Source organism: Rhinolophus sinicus, linkage group LG09, assembly GCF_036562045.2.
Source record: "Rhinolophus sinicus isolate RSC01 linkage group LG09, ASM3656204v1, whole genome shotgun sequence".
NCBI lineage: Eukaryota > Metazoa > Chordata > Mammalia > Chiroptera > Rhinolophidae > Rhinolophus > Rhinolophus sinicus.
Window position 1 is genome coordinate 38,715,056 of NC_133758.1, and position 17,445 is coordinate 38,732,500.

At 35.9% G+C, this 17,445-nt stretch overlaps 1 long non-coding RNA gene across 1 annotated transcript in view; it reads right to left on the bottom strand.

Annotated features, from left to right (window-relative positions):
- Positions 1–7,437: 7,437 nt before the first annotated feature.
- LOC141573155 (uncharacterized) overlaps positions 7,438–17,445 on the bottom strand; it is an 11,252-nt gene continuing 1,244 nt past the window's right edge. Inside the window, exons 2-5 of the long non-coding RNA XR_012498778.1 lie at positions 16,546–16,674; positions 12,807–12,938; positions 11,440–11,530; positions 7,438–10,611 (exon numbers count right to left, since the gene is read on the bottom strand). This is a non-coding gene — a long non-coding RNA (uncharacterized LOC141573155). The remainder of the gene's footprint in view (positions 10,612–11,439; positions 11,531–12,806; positions 12,939–16,545; positions 16,675–17,445) is intronic.

Sequence of the window (17,445 nt, forward strand, 5' to 3'; positions counted from 1 at the left end):
TAGAGGTAGGGAGTGGGTAGCTGTCAGTAGCTGCTGCTCCCTGAGCCTGGCAGCCTCGTGACAGTTACTAATATCAGCAGATTTAATGTGTTTAGTCTAGTTGTAAGGTTTGTGATGTGTTTTTGATTTCCTGCTTCAGAAATGCATTTTGGCTAGAAAACAGTGAGGCATACAATTCTTTCTCCTACCATACCACACTCAGGAAATTGTTACCTTTGTACCCAATTTATAGTACATAATAAGTTACCTACATGCAGTCTAAGATTCTTACTTCTTGGTTATTCAATCAGTGTGTGAACATGAACAAAAAGGTAATGACTGCTGAGACATGTGTGTTTGGCAGAGTTCTGTCTACACACCTATGCTGTGGGAGGATTCTCCAAGTGCGTTTTTGTTTTCTTTCTTGTTGATGCTTCAATTTGTCTTTATTCTCTAGGGACTGCAAAATTGCCTCATTGTCTTTTAAAATCTTTACCATTCTCTCTTGCTTTAGAAACAATTTAGAAAAGAATTTACAAACCACCTGCAAAACCTGAACAGAGCACTTTTGCCTTCATGCTCCTGTATATAGCAGTGCGTGGTTTATGCATCTTTCTTTTCCTTGCAACTCCTAAAAATATTTTGTCCCTTTTCTTAGCATCAATTTAAAGACATTAAAGAGGGGAATAAACAACCTCACAGTGGGCTTTTGCACTCTTCGGAGCTTTTAGTTTTGTCTTAACTTTGGCTTACTCTTCTGTTTCATGCTTTGTAATAAGTAAATTATATTTTTAACATAAAATAAGGTTTTACTTTTGGTACATTATGTTAGGAGAGCTGGGGGCACAAAGTTGGAATTACTCTTATTTTGTACTTTAGAAATCAGATTTAACTAAATGTTGTTTAACAACCACACACTGATAATTACACTTATCCTTAATTTGGTGTCAGAAAAAAGAAATGAAGAGAGATATTTAAAAATCATTTTGCTAAGACATATTTTTATTTTGTTTGGGACTTTTTTAAAATAATTTCATTTTAGTCTCAAATGTTTTTTATTAATATACGTATGTCCCTTTTTCATAAATCAGTATATAAATAACAGAAATTGCTGGAAATAATTGAATAAATGTTAAATGCACACTGAGAGAAAAGATTGCCTACTCCACTCAAGAATATCCCCTTAACACCAGTTTGCTACACCCTAATTTAGTTAACCAGTTAACGACAACAGAAAGAAATAATTATACATATGTAGAATAACTACATATTTTTAAAACAAAGACAACGTTTTTTGGTTCAGTTTAAAAACTATGAGAAAATCTTATAGAAAGTGTGGGAAAATGGGAGGAAAACTCACTAAATCACTGCAATTCAGAGACAGCTACTATCACTTTTTATGTATTTCCTTTGTTTAAGGGAAACAGCATTAGGTTTTTCAAGTTAAGGTAGACTTTATATTTTGTTATTTCAGAATTCAAAAAAGAGAGATCTATTTTCTTTAAAACAGCGGTCTTAAAATCAAGCCTGCCTGGAGGGGAGCCGTGGCCACAGTCGGGTCTGTCTCCTAGTCGCCAGGTCAGTGGGCTGCTGGGATGCACCCATCTTCCCAGGCATAGGAGGGTTTCCCACTGTTTTTCCAGGAATGACCTAGAAGGAGGTTAATGATTCCAAAGGACGACTCTCCCCTCAGGGAAAATTTAATCTTCTGACCTTTATCTCTATCTGTCCATTTCTTTAAAGTCATAGACTTCCTTCATTTAACTTACATCAAGCTGTTTTGTTTTCTTCGAAAACATGGTTGAAGTGACTGCTTTGCTTACATTTAACCCTTGAACTGGATGCATTTCAAAATGAAATTTCTGTGCAAAGTATGGGCTTAAAGTTCTCCTTTCCAAACACTATATTTGTCTCTCTCTCAAAAAAAGTCACAATCCTGATAAACACTGTGATAATGCAGTCCAAAAAAATGCTCTTAAAATTGTCTTTCCTATTGGCTGCACGCAGAGGCAAAAGGTTCAGAATAAAACATTGCTTAGTTAATTAACAAATTCTTTTAAAATATTTTTTGAGATTGTGTGTGTGTGTGTGTGTGTGTGTGAGATAGATTTATTGGTGTGCTCAGAGTGCTAAGGTCAGTGAGAAGGACCTTTTTAATATGAAATATGTAAATGATGACAAAGTTTTTTTCAGAGAGAATTTAAGATTATGAAAAAATATCAGTTTTACCTAGCCAGTTTCATTTTTTCCCCTACCTGAAATATGCAGACATAAGTGGATCAAATTCAGTGTCAGAATACAGTAAAATAAAACTATAATTATTTTATTATTCTCATGGGTTCAGACTCGGGTGCAGTGAGTTCTTGAGCGTAAAGTGAAAACAGAAACTGCCTTGTGCTCAAAGTTGTTAGTTTTTTAAAAACAACTTTTTATTCTGCAACAGACCCAGGGCATTTTCAGCATGATCATATTACTCAGTTTTACTGCCAACATAAATTAGAATGAATATTTCTTAATTTTTAGCATTATAATGTTCCATTTTGGAAACACAGTAAATTCAGAATATTATGATTTCTGTGCATGTATAACACAGCCTATGCATAGATTCTCTAGTATTTAATATGCTATATTGCTCAGAGAACTCTGTTGTTCTCACTTCAGGTAAACGCCATTCAGAGGCAGCTAAAGGTAGAATAAACTACCAAAGAAAGCTTCAGCCACTCAGCTAGTCAATTTCTGTAGGCTCACTCCATCAGAAAGCATGGATTGAGGATGTCCTGTGTTCTAGCTCTCTGCACAAATGTTAGCTAGGACCAGTCCTTGCCCTCAGGCTATCATGAAACTGTGAAAATCATTATCATCACAGGACAATTAAAGACCAGTTATATGTGAATTATTGTAGTACCGACTATGAGTACCAAGACGAAAGGAAAAAAACAATCGCTAATAAACAATATCATTTTACAAAGTGCTTTTACATAGACCATTATAATTTCTGCAAGTTACTTGGGGCTTCGCTATCTTGAGAATAATAATACCTTTCCCATTCCTCCCAGGGTTGTTGGGGAAATTTGATAATGTGGAAATACTCTATGCTGGGCACTGTGCCAACATCTTTACAAGTAAGGAAACCCAAGCCCAGAGAAGTTATAGAATTTGCCTAGGGTAAGATCGGTACTTAAGTGGTAAAGTTGAGATTGTTTGACCTTCTCCTATCTGTGCAACATCTGACATTGTTCACATTAGGAAGTCCAAGATCAAGCTGACTGTCTCTTCACCAACACGTGTCCTACCTTTGCTACACCCTAATTTAGTGGATAACATTCCCATTCCCTGATCTACCGGAGCCAGAGATATGGGAGTCCTCATTTCTTCCTTCATTTCCCACCCAACCAATCACCAAGGTTTATGTTCAACCTCTAGCTTACACAAGAATGATCTACAACTCTTATTCTTGCTGTCAATGCCCATAATTAGAATTCTGACCCTTGCATGCCCGGCTCACTGTAATTGTCCCTAACTGGTCTGTTTGCCTTTCTCTTTCCCCCTTCCCGACACACGGCCACAGTGCTCTTTCCAAAGCACAAATCCGATTCTATTATTCCTGTGCTTACAGCCTTCTGGGGCTCCCTGTTCCAGCTCCTGTCATGCCTCTCAGTGTAGCCTTACCACATACTGTGCCTTCATTCACACATCTCATTCTCACAGTCGCAGACTATTTGTAGTTCTCTGCTTATTCACATTTCCATCGTTTCTATATTATGCCCCCTCTATTTGGAATGGCAGGCCTTCCACAGTATCTAGCAAGCAAACTTTTGGCTATCCTTTAAGCTCGGATTCTTTCTTAGGAAAGAAATCTCAGCTTCCCTATCTCCAAATGGTGTTAACCATTCCATTCTCTATGCTACTTAAGGGTCCAGACCATATATATCCTTTCATTCATCATACTGTAGTGAAATTACTTATTTACATGCCTGCCTCCCCTAATAAACTATGAACTCCTTGAGGGAACAGATTTTTATTTCCTTGTGATTTTACACAGTGTCTGGCACATAATAAGCTCTCTATAAAATGTTTGTTGAATTCCAAGGAGTGGGTGGTCATCAAGGCTGAATGTTGCAGATGTATCAAGAAAGGAGAAGGCAGGGAAAACCAAGTGATTCTGGAAAGATAGGAGTCATTGATAACCTCCCAAGGACAAAGCCTTAGAGAGGTAGTCATGGGCATCAAATAGAAATGGGTCATCAGGGTTCTGGAATATAGACTGAAGATCATTCAGATCTGAATTTTGAAATATTAAATTATTTTAAAATGGTACATTATTCTTTTTATATATAATTGCCTATTGGAATGCTTCTTTAACAGACACACATTTTAGTCTATAATCTAGGAGTATAAGTTTTAGAAGTTTATTTATAAAAAGTAATAATTGCTCTTTAAAATTTTAGGGTCATAACACTGCAGTTTCAAAGTGGGCCCCTAATTCTAGTGTTCCAAGGTTGATAAACAAAACTCATATATACACATATATACAGATAGATGTATATGTGCATGTGTATCTGTATATATGTGTATATATGTGTGTTTATATATGTAACCACTTACATTACAATTTTATAAAATGTTATCATGGGATTAGTTGCCCGTCACTCAAATCTTTCTAGGCTGAAGAATACAAAGAATTTTAATCCTTTGAAGAAACACTAGGCCAGCCCTCATAATTGTGCAGACTGGCCCTGCACAAAGGAGCTTACTGAGTAGGTGAGTGCTGGCTCAAATCCAGCTGACACGCTCCTCCCCAAGGAAGGGGTGAAGCTGAGGGACTATGACCACCAAAGAGGACCCCTCTATCTAATTCACACCAAGGCACTGTTTGGGCTAACATTGCCCTGCAGAAACTCTTCCATCATTATTTTATTTTATTTGCCTTTCCCCTGACCTCTCCCTGCTCTGTTAGGTTGTTATTAAAGTGCAGCCACCAGAATTACAGCAATATTTCATCAGTAGATGCTCAATGACTTTATACAAGAGTTTGCTGATATTTTCTAGTATTTTGTTGACTTCTTTGATAGAACCACACGAAACCACTCACCACATTTCAAGTGCTCAATTGCTACATGGAGCTATGGCTACCACATTGTGCAGCATAGAGAACACTTCCATTATTACAGAAAGTTACACCTGCTAGAGGAAGGATACTAACAATAATAAACAAACAAATGAACAAGGTTAATTGCAGATAGTGGTTAAATACAATGAAGAAAACAGAATTGATGGAGTAAGGAATAAGTGTAGAGGGTGCTGAATGCTAGAAAAGAGCAGACAGGCAAAGCTTTGGGGGCTGATCCTACCAGGCAGAGAGCACAGTAAGTGCAAAGGCCCTGAGGTTAGACGGAGCTTGGTGTGTTTGAGAAATAGAAAGGTCAGTGTCCCATGGGTTCAGTGAGGCAGGAGAGGTGAGTGGAAAGTCAGGAAGTCAAAGAGGTGCAGGGTCCATATCCTGCAGGGCCATATATGCTGTGGTAAGGGGCCTAGATTTTGGTCTAATTGCAATGGAAAAGCACTGGAGAATTTTAAACAAGTGCTGACATGACCCGATTTTTATTTTTAAAAGACTGCTCTGGCAACTTGAAGCAGATCTTACAGAGGTAAAGTTCCAGGTCTGGAGAGAGAAAGGAATAAATACAAGAATGTTACTATAATAAAAGAATCTATGTGTATATTTTAAGTTGTGTATTCATTAGTGCCATATTTATATGTTATCCCCAAACTGTTCCTAAAAACTAAAACTTTGTGTGGACCTCTCTATAAAGATGAATACAAATCCTGTTTAGGAATGAATAGCAGGGCTAAAGTTAATGGAGGGTGGGAGTGGAGTTCTGTATTATAGGAGACCCCTTCCCTCTTCCCCTAAGGGGGTCAGCAGGACAGTGAGAAGGTGATCACGATGCCAGCAAGTGGATGAAGGATGGAACATGGGGAGCTCAGCCCAAGCAGAAGGGCAGGATCATTCTGGAGGGGTCTGAGAAAATTCTGAACATGGCATTGACAGAGCAATCAGGGAACAAATCATAAGCCATCACAAAAAGAGGATCAAAGTCATAGTTGTGAGAAGAACTGGTAATAGGGTAATATTTGAAAAGGGAAAGGCAGGAAAGGACAATTTGTTAGAATATATATTAATTCCGTAGGTCTGCAGAAGTTCCAAAGTTAAAAATAAAAATATTAGCAAAGGAAAAATGTATCCCGTATCAAGTTTCTGATATGAGGAATACCAAATGATTTCATCAACAATATTGAAACATCAACAGTGACCCTTATTGGAACTATGTTTTACATACACACACACACACACACACACACACACACACACACACACACACGGTGCCAAAAAAATGTATACACGTTTTAAGAAAGGAAAAAACTGTATTAATATTGTAATACTCAATATATACCAATAACGAAAGATGAATGCAAGTCATGTGTACCTTTATTTTCAGGTAAAGAAAGAAGTAATTGGAGACCAGGTGAGTAGGGAGTGTATTTCAATACAATTATTTGTTTACTGGCTAAAAACTCCTTCACAGACAGTGCCATGTGAGCTGGTGCACTGTTGTGATGCAACAGCCATGAATTCTTGGTGAAAAGTTCAGGTCATCTAACTTTTTCATGCAGCCTTTTCAGCACTTCCAAATAGTAAACTTGGTTAACTGTTTGTCCACTTGGTACAAATTCATAATGAATAATCCATCTGATATCAAAAAAGGTTAGCAACATTGTAGCAGCAAGTTCGCGAATTTAAATATCAGACATTGTACATTGGGGGTGCCAAAAATCTGTATACCCATTTTATGATGTGTTGTCGATGCTCAAGCAGTAGTTCGCCGTAATCAGAAGTGTCTGGACCTGATGGTAACCACTTTGAGCATCTCTTGTAATTGCAGAAGTCAAATGTGACTTGCATTCATCTTTTGTTATCAGTATATATTGAGTATTACAATTTAATAGTTTCTTCCTTTCTTAAAATGTGTATACATTTTTTTGGCACCGTGTGTGTGTGTGTGTGTGTGTGTATCATGATATATTATATATATTTTTAAAAATAATTGGAGATGATTCTTCTGTTAATTAACTTCATAACTTGGAGCAAATCTCTTAGCATCTGAGATTTTGTTTCTGTATTAGTAAATAAGAGCATAAGGTTAGTTCTCACGCCTCTTAGAATCACTCTCAGGTCTAATATGATAGATGCGTTATTGAAATTCCAGAAAGTCTGGGTATGTTTGTGTGTGTGTGTGTTTGTGTGTGTGTGTTTTAGAAGTGAGCCACTCTTCCAAAAGCTTCTTTTTGAAGGACAATATAGCAAAGTAGGTAAAGAAGAAAAAGAGACAGACCTTGTGACTGAACTTTATGCTAATAGCTTTAATTAAGTCAAAGGCAATAAACATTTATTTGGAAACAGTAGCTAGAGATGAGACATTTGTATGGCTTAGGAGATATTTTACCATTATGTGTACTGAAAAATATAAATGTGAGAAAGAAAAGAATGAAATAACCCATCTGCCTGGAAACACTGCTGATTCTGAGGCTGGCCACAAGTCTACTACGTATATTACTGATCTGGGAAGAATTTAAATTTGGAAAGGCTCATGAATAGGGATTTTAAGTATAGAGAAGAGGAGCAAAAGGACCAAGTTGATAGGCTGCATTGTATCTGCTTCTTACAAATCCCGCACTTTTGTCCCACTAGTGATATTGTGTTCCTTTCTCTGGGCTGACATAACCCTTGCCAGGGCACTGATAGTAACAAGCAGAGCATGGGCTGGATTTCAGATCCCCCTCATCCCCTCATGAATAATCCATAAAACCATTTGTGATGGTAGACACCCATGACTTTACTCAGCAGTGTGCCCGAAATAGCTTTCCCCATTTCTGTCCCCTATGTATGTATCCATCAAGACCCAGGTTGAATGTCAACTCTTCTGTGAAGCCTGCTTCAACTTTCTCAAGCAGAATCAGTACCTCCATTTGTTGTGCTCTCAAGCATTTTGATTATCCTCTTAGGATCATACTTTTTTGGGTTTTTTTTTAAAAGAAGTTTTCCTTCTTTGCTGGATCTTGAGCTCCTGAAGGTAGAATTCCAGTTTCTTCTTTTTGGTCTTCTTAACACCTCATGCAATTTCAGCCAGATAATAAATATGTAATAAATGTATATTGAATTGATGATGCATGGTTAAAAATTTTCAGTTATGATATGAAGCAAAATAGGCAGAAAAAGAGAGAGAAATGGTCTTAGAGAGTTCTTCAATTATGATAGAGGCGCAGATAAGTAATTCAATATGAGGAGACTCAGAGAAAGAACTTCTAAAGTAATTGGGCAGAAAGAATGAAGAAGGCCAAAAGAAAGAGAATGTGAAAAGGAGGAAAGACAAAGAGAGAAAGCCAGCAACTCTAAAGATAAAGGCATTTGAATACAAGCAAATATGGGAGTAGACAAAGGAACTCCAAAAAAATCCAGAAAAACAAGCAAAGGGGGTCATTAGTAGTACATTCCATCTTCACCGTAAGGTTGGAGAAATTTGGAAACAAGGAAGAAGCAAAACTGCAAGTGATAATATAAAGAAAAAAATCCAGATTATAAGGATTAGGATTAATGGGTGAGTTTTTGTTAGGGCTGGAAAAAAATGATTAAAAAATATAAGAGCAGAGAAGATTAATATTTATAATAATTAGTTCCACCAGTGTAAAGGTACCATTATGAAACTTTACAGGAGGAAAAGCTCAAATTACTCTTGGAAAACATGCGTGGTGGAAAGGAAAATGCCATTCCATTCATTGACTTTATAGTGGGTACCATGGTCAGAACTGGGTGCTTGGTAAATTTATTTCTTTAGACTAAATATCTTAATCTAGGCCTTTTCATACCTGAGAAAACATATAAACATCCTTCTTTGTATACCTGACTAGAAAATAGACCATAAGAGATGGTCAGTGGGTAGCAAGAAAGAAATAGTGGTTAATGTTTATACATGGACTTATTTTAAAGAGATTGTGCTAAACAAAGAAATCCATTTGGTAAGAAAGTTTAAAAAGAGAAACAAAATTACCTTAAAAAGAATACTAAAGCTTCTAAGGAAAGAGCTGCTCCTCTAATCGGTAGGTTTCCTACTGAATTTAGAAAGAATTTACTGTTTGATGGCATGACCATTTGGTCATTTTTGGTTCCCCACCATTTGATTCCTTTCCTCTTTGGGGAAGTAACACTTGGGTGATTTCGGAGGGAGGTAGGAACTCAGCTCCATCTACCAAAATGTGGGCAGACAATCCTTGCCTCTGTACGCTGGCAGGGGGTACAGTCATGTGACCTCAGCTCAGCCAACTCCAATCTGAACCTGAGGTCTTGAGGGAAGGCTGTAAAAGGCCAGAATGGCTAGAGATCATGCACAGTGGCAGCAGTAGAATCCAAAGTCTAGCAGTGCCCAAGTATCCTGCATGATGTCCTAACCAATGTCACTGAGGCAGGCCCTTGACTGAGCTTTGACAGATTTTAGCCTCTCTTGGTCCTTGTGCTTCCTCTGAACACCCTTCTTCAGCCTTCTTCAATTCTGTGAGCTACTTGTTACCCTTTCAACAGATCGCTTTCTTGCTTAAGTTTGCCTGAATTTGTTACCAAGAAATTTGCTATAGAATAAATGTGTGTGTCCTCACAAAATTCATATGTTAAATTCTAATCCCCAATGTATTTAGGGTAGGGTCTTTGGGCGGTTATTAGGTCATGATGGTGGATCCCTCATGAATGGGATTAGTGTCCTTATAAAAGGGTCCCCAGAGAAGTCTCTGGGACTCTTTTGCCAAGTCCAGACACAGCAAGAAGATGGCCATCTGTGAACGAGGAAGCAGGCCCTCACCAGACACCGAGTCTGCCAGCAACTTGCTTTTGAACTTGCAACCTCCAGAACTGTGAGAAATAAATTTCTATTGTTTATGAGTCACCCAGTGTATGGTATTCTGTTATAGAAGCTTGAACAGACTCAGACAAAACTCAGCTGATACACCAACTCATTGGCAGTGGTGGTTAAAGAAATTTTAGAGAATTGGAGCGTCCTCATTAGATCATTTATGCAATAAATATTTTCTGAGCAAATATGATGATTCAGGAATTATGCGAGGTCCAGAGGAATAGAGCTGACCACTTTACCAAAACTCTATCAATACATATTGAGGCTAATGAAAAAAGTCTGATCATATAAACCATATTTCTAATACCATGTATATTAGTTATTTATTGATGTGTAACAAATTACCCCCAAACTAAGTGACATAAGTAACAAGTATTTGTTATCTCACAGTTTCTGTGGGGCAGGATTCTGGGAGCAGCTTAGCTGGGTCTTCTGGCTATGGGTCTCTCCCAAGATTGCAATGAGAATGTCAGCCAGAGCTGAAGCACCTGATCTGAAGACTTGACAGGAGGAGTCATTTCCAAGCTCACTCATATGGTTGTTGGTGGGGTTCTGTTTCTGATGGGCTGTTGGCCTGTGGAACCCAGTTTCTTGTTGACTGTTGGTCAGAGGTCTTCTTCATTTCCTTTTTATGAGAGGCTCTGCATAGGCAGCTCAAAATATGGCAGGATTGCTTCTCGTAGAGTGAACAAGCAAGAAAAGCCAGAGAGAGGAACTTATCTAAATTCAGAAGTAGCAACCCATTGGTTTTGCCATATTATATTTGTTCAAAGCAGTTCACTAGGTGTAGCTCACACTCAGGGCTTGGGATGACACAACAGCATGAATACCAGCAGGTGGGATCATTGGGAGCCACCTTGGAAGCTGCTCACCATACCAAGGCAAACACACAAGATTTCTTTGGGTACTTTAGGCACATGAAGGTTGATGGTGGAGAGTCAGGTGAGGGTAGAAAACAGGAAAAAAAGGGGGGGAAGGATCAAGGAAGGCTTTTAGGGAAAAGTAAAACTTTAATGGAGTCCATACAAAATGGGTTACTAAAAATGTTTCTTAAGAATAAACAGAGAAGGATGCAAAAAATTTGAACCCCTTAGGCCAACAGGTTACATCCTGTAAGAGCTTCAACCAGAATTTACATTGTTGGATTGCACGTAGTATGCATTAATAGCTGACACACAGCCTGTAATAAATAGGATGGAGGGGGAAATACTTAATACATTCACCAGAAGGGAGGTAGGTAGAGTTTCTAGGGAATACCCACCCAGAAAGCAGAAATCCACACAACAGGGCATGATCTAGTGTTACACCATGCAAGTGTAGGGCTTAACATCCAAATGCATGAGGTGGAGATTTAGAAATGTGATTGGAGAAACTGGCCAATTTGAAAGCAGGTAAAAATCATTAAAGAAGAAAGATAAGATTGGTGATGCAGGCATGCTTCTATACCAGCAATATAAATCCATTTGGAAAACTATGCAGTGAATTGAAAGCCAGTCCATACCTCTAGTCAATAAGAAAAAGGAAGTAATCTCACAGAACTTGGTTCATATGCAGTTGATGAATCAGAGGAGAAGGTAGATTGTGACTTCCAACTATAACGAACATTTGTAGACAGAGTACAGAATCAATAGAAAATAAGTCCATAAGCATAATGGTAAGACAGAAGGAAAAAAATGGGAAAATTAGGGAAGGAGGCCCCTTTCAAATCCTAAGGGCATGCTTGGAAGAAAGAATCATGCAAGACAAAATTAAGAAGAGAGACTAGAGGAAGGCAAAGAGAAAATAAAAACTTGGGAAATATAGGGGGGTGGGATCCCTACGGAACTGATTCTGCATCATCAAACGTTTTTTAATTCTATTTTTTATACATGTTATACCTGGCAACCTCTGTTGAGACTGTTTTTTTATTGCCCTGGAAAAGCAAGCCCAACATGATTAAAAGGCAATGTATTCTCTTCCCAGGGAAGGGGAGCTGGGAATGATGAACCCAAGGCTTTTCTTCAGAGTGACATTTTTGTTATAACAATTTTAATAAAAAATAAAGAAAAAGGTGGGAGATTGGGGAAAACATTTTAGGTTTTATCTTCCTCACTTTGAATGATAGTAGGAGGGGTCAGTGCCCTTGAAAAAAATAAAGAAAAGGCAGTTCCTTAGAAAAGGATAGGATATGAAAACAACAAAACAGGAACACAAAAATGACCACGTGGAGTATAAGGAGGAGGGATTTGAATACCCCCAATGGAAAATGCTAGATAACCTAAGAGAGAACTATGCAAACAATGTAAAGTTCGAATGTTATAGGAAAAATGTGGAATGAAACTGATATATTTTGCAAATATCTGAAGTTTCTAGGCTTTGCACAGACCTGATAATGTCAATCAAAAACAATAACAACAACAACAAAACAAATGTGGGTTTGGAAACCCACTGGCCAAAGGAAATAAGATTTTAAATATCTCTCTATATATAAAATCTTAAAGAGGGGACAAACCATGAGTAAGTTCCAAAGGACTATATACAAAAAAATAAAAACTCTAATAGAAACTGCCCGGTAGAATTTTTCCTTTAAAAGAATATTGACTCCCAACTATTCAGCCTAACAGAGTCCCAGTGTTGAGGGTTAAATAACATCAGTGGCGCTTGTCTACACAGTGTCAAAGGTGAGACTAAGAATGATCACTCTCTATGTTGTAACAGCACCCACTTACTTCTCCATCTATATATTTGATCAACCTGATGAATTTCTTTGGAAATTACCAAGTAGGGAGTTATGACGATGATCCCTGGGAGGACCTCACATGGTCTTATAAATAAAAATAGAGGGAAAATAGAGGTTCGAAAAACTTGTATTCAAAGAAACTTACTTACATTTGAATTTGGGAATTTTATAAGAATTAAGGTCTTGGGGTGGCCGGTTAGCTCAGTTGGTTAGAACACGGTGCTGATAACACCAAGGTTGCCGGTTTGATCCCCGCATGGGCTACTGTGAGCTGCGCCCTCCTTAAAAATAATAACAATAAAATAAAATAAAATAAAAATAAAAATAAACAATTAAAAAAAAGAATTAAGGTCTCAAAATAGAAAATCATAACCTTGGCACTGTAGACAAGAATAGAATGTCTCTACACAGTTGCTAAGCTTAGTTGATATGGCATTGTCTCATCAGAATTCTCTAGTATTTGATGTCTCTGCATGTCTTAATTACAGTGGTAATGAAGATTCATAAATATTAATACAAAGGTACCAAAAATTTATGAAGTACCTTCTGAGCCATCAAAGACAGGTCAGGGGCTGTTCAGTAAAACTTCACAGATAAGTGACTTTCCTGTATCCTAATCCTTTGAAAAGTGTTAATCCATATAATACAACCTGCAGGATGGCAAACAGTTTATTCTATTTTAACTCTGAACAATTTTCAAACACATGAAAAAAATATCTACACCTGAAAATTCTGTTATTTTTATATCATGCCTCTAGTGTGCAATATGTCTCACTATAACATAAATGTCTATAATATGAGCATCTCCTCTTTTCTGCAATTCCAGCTTTATAAGAATCTTTGCTGTATTTTCATAGAAGTCTGAAGAAAAAAAAGAGTCTGAAAAACTATCTGAGATCCACTGAGATTATACTGTTTGAGTACTCTGAAAATAAGATGCAACAAAGTCATGATATAGATCATCTTTTAATGAAGAGGAATTTTATTCATCTATTTATTCTGCTACCAGTATATCACAGCAGAGAGGTGTCTAAATGATTAAAAAAATTAACTCCTAAGTAGCTGGTGCTCAGGTTTTCCTTTGCTATTTACAGTTTCTAACTTTGAAATTTGAATTTTATCCATTTTATTAACTGTAGTTACCACTGTTGTTAAAGGGTTTCTTTTAATTATCTCCAGACTTTAATGACAAATATTGCAGTTTTTGTGAACTATAGTGTTAACCAGATATCCTGGTAATTTAATAATTATGTTAAACTATGCCAAATAAATCTATTTGTGCTCATTTTTACAAAAACTTTAAAAATTTCAGATATAAAACAAATTACACGTTCTATTTTAAATATATAAAATTAATTCACCTGTGTGTATTATCTAAAACTTTAAAGATATTTATCCACAGGCATTATCTGGATACATATCACAAAACATTGTATTATAAATTTTTCAAAATGGGAGAAACATAATTTGCCATTTTAGGAAATGTGATTATTCCCTCTTTATTTCATTATCTATAAGTTTTACAGTTCTGATGACAGTGATTATTTTTAGTTCATGCCAATAAGTTCTACAAATACATAATATCAGCAATACTTAAAAAGATGGATTCAATTTCTATCAACTGCTTTTTTCCTTTATGGTAATGGTACATGTTCATTTTCTATTAGTAGATCACTTACCTATATCCTTAAATTCTTTAGAATTCTCAAATGCATATCATCTGGTTTTTCTAATATGTTACAATCTATTTTCTTGAGATGATGCTTCATCTTTTAAAAAGATCTTCAAAAGTACCTATTGTTACTTGCAAATATTCTAGTGTAAGGTCTGTATTTTCTTATTACAACTATAGTAAAGAAAGGACTTTCTCTTTTTTTATTTTATCAATGGCTCAACAAGGACCTTTAGAGTGGTTATGAAAGCCTCAGAAAGAAAAGATGACAGTGACAAACACTAACTAAGCTTTAAATGTTTCTATACATGTTGTAAGTAAATTTTAAAAATTTCACTGAATTACATTAACGTAGTATAAATGATACATACTATGCATTTAAAACATTCCTTTCTTGATATAGTTCATCACAGAACAGAAAAGTACTTGTGAATATATATTATAAAAAAAGACTTGATGATTAAAATTTTATGAAAGAAAAAATGTCAAGTTAATAAGACAGTGAAAAAACATTAAAAACAGAATTTATTATTCATAATGGCAAAATACATTTGCTTTATTTATGTATTTAGTACAGACTTCTCCGTGTGAAGTTCTTAAACACTTTTGCAGTCAATTATTACTACCCATTTCATAGATGAAGAAAAGAGGTAGGGAATGGTTATGATATGGGGAATGGGTATCAAGTAATTTATTGAGGATTACACGATGGACAAATAAAGCAACTGGGAACAGATAATAGTTTCTGTGCGCTAAAAACACTGCCTTCCCATAAGTCTCACTAACATTTTGTACAAATATTGATAAGCATCTGTCAACAAATGTTAATTTAAAAGCCCCTTATACATTGCTCTAACTTTCATATGTTAATATATTAGTATGTATGTGTCTGTATAACACAAACATATATTTTATATATTTATATATAAAACACGTTTATATTTTGTACGAGCGCACGTGCGCGCGCACACACGACTCAGATGGTTTTTGATGTAACTTTGCCCCTTTACATAACCTTAAAAGGTCTTCCTAAATGATCCTCCTTAAAAGAATGCTTCCGTGAAGTAATATGGCATATTATTCAGGCAGATACTGCACTCAGATTTGAAGTAAACTTGCAATACTTTAAAAAAAATATGGAGTCTTTAGAACAATCTGAAAATGTTACATGAAATTGTTACACTATAGATAAGTAAAAGAAAAAAATATATGTTAAGAATATTTACATAAAATCATGACTAGAGTATTTTCCTTGTAGTTGGTTTAGAGTCCAAATTGCAACTTTGACACTATGACTTAAAATTTATCAAAGAGATTTATGTTTTGCAACTGACATTTTAAATTGAAGATTTACTTGAACTGGTACCTAATAATGTTTTTTGTAATTAATTCCTTTGAGGCTAGGTTTCATAGACACAGAATTCCTTTAACATTAATCCCTCCTTTAGCAATATCTTTATTGTTGGAATTAGCAGTTGAAAAAAAAAGTTAATCTGTTTCAAATGAGGTCCTCAGTTCCTGGTATTCTGTTTGTTTCATCCATGCAAGATTTTCTTTAAAATGCAAAATATCTTAAAAGTGAATGCTATGGAGTCAGTGTAAGAAAAAAACTGGAAGTAAATCATGCGTTAATAAGAAATGGAAAATTTAATTATATAGGTGCTTAAATTCTTAATGAAGGAACGGATTGAGTAATAGTGGAGGGTCTGTCTCATTTTAAACTTTATACTATTATTCAGGTTATCTGTACATAATACCTAAAACTTATAAGCCTTATATATGTCTTTTCTATTTATTCATGAAATATTGCAAGGATTACTTGGTGGATAGGAGAGCACAATTTGATGAAGGACAGTGTTCAATAAATTGTTGTTGAATAAATGACAAATTGTAGTTTAATTTCTAGTTTTGATTTAACAATGGGAACAATACATGTAAAAGTTAGGAAATAAGTAACTGAGCATATAGTGGTTCACTATCCCCAAAATAAACATTATTGAGGAAGAAAAATGTTTACTAATTAGGTATGTTTACATATTCACAGTCGCTAATTATGTTCTCTTGTGTTGGCAAATGAGAAAAAATTTTTTCCCTCTTTAGCATCTGTGTTGCCTTCATCATATATGTTGGATAGTGTGTGTTTTACATGTCTTTATGAGGCATGGAAAGTAATAGTGAGTCTACTCAGTAGTGCTTAATGAAAGCCAAGTGCTCACCAATTTCACAGAATTGATTAATTCACGTGGAATATAATGGTAAGGAATGCTGAGATCAATGGGAGTCTTGTCTATCTCCAAAAGGTGGGATGAACATGTTTGTCTTGGACTTCCAGACAGCTTAGAGTCCTAAAAAAAAAAAAAAAAAAAAAAAAAACATGTGTTCTGTCTTTAGTAAAATTCCTTCTAAATTTTCCTTTATGTGTTATTACTCCATCATCAACAGTGACACTCAAGTATTTAAAAAGTTGTTGCTTTTTACTCATTTTAAGATGGCTTTGAGTTCAGGGATGGATTTTGGAGTTTATGTTTAGAGACATAATCAGTGGTTTTTCTCTCCCTAGTCATTTGATATTGAACTTAAAGTATTCAAAGAAATCTTTTAAAAATATTTCTCCCTGTCTCTGTAGGTTAATATATAAAATTCAGGTAAAAATAGTTATTTTTGTCTTTTGGGGGGTTGGCACTTTAACTCCCCCTGGAAATACTATGCAGTACAATCCCACACTGGAATCTGAGACTCTTGAGACATAGCTACATTCTCTGATCTAAGGGGTTTCATTCATCTCTTACAGAGGAAGGCAAGAAAAATATTAACACTGGGGAGTGAAAGAACAATCACAGACTGAAATAGACAAAGTAGTATATCCAGGAAGAACAAAACTATCAGCCTACATAGAAGACAACTTTAACAAATTAGGCTACACTTTAGTAACATATTAACAGTTTTTCACATTCCAATAAAAACAGGTTTAGATGCAATGAATATTTTGGGTAGTATCACTCATAACTTGGGACCTGGTACACATACCTGGTACCATAGCATCCTGCACACATATGGCTACCACATGAAAGGAAAGCATTGTAAAAACTTGGGAGTTTATACATTTTTTTTCTTTC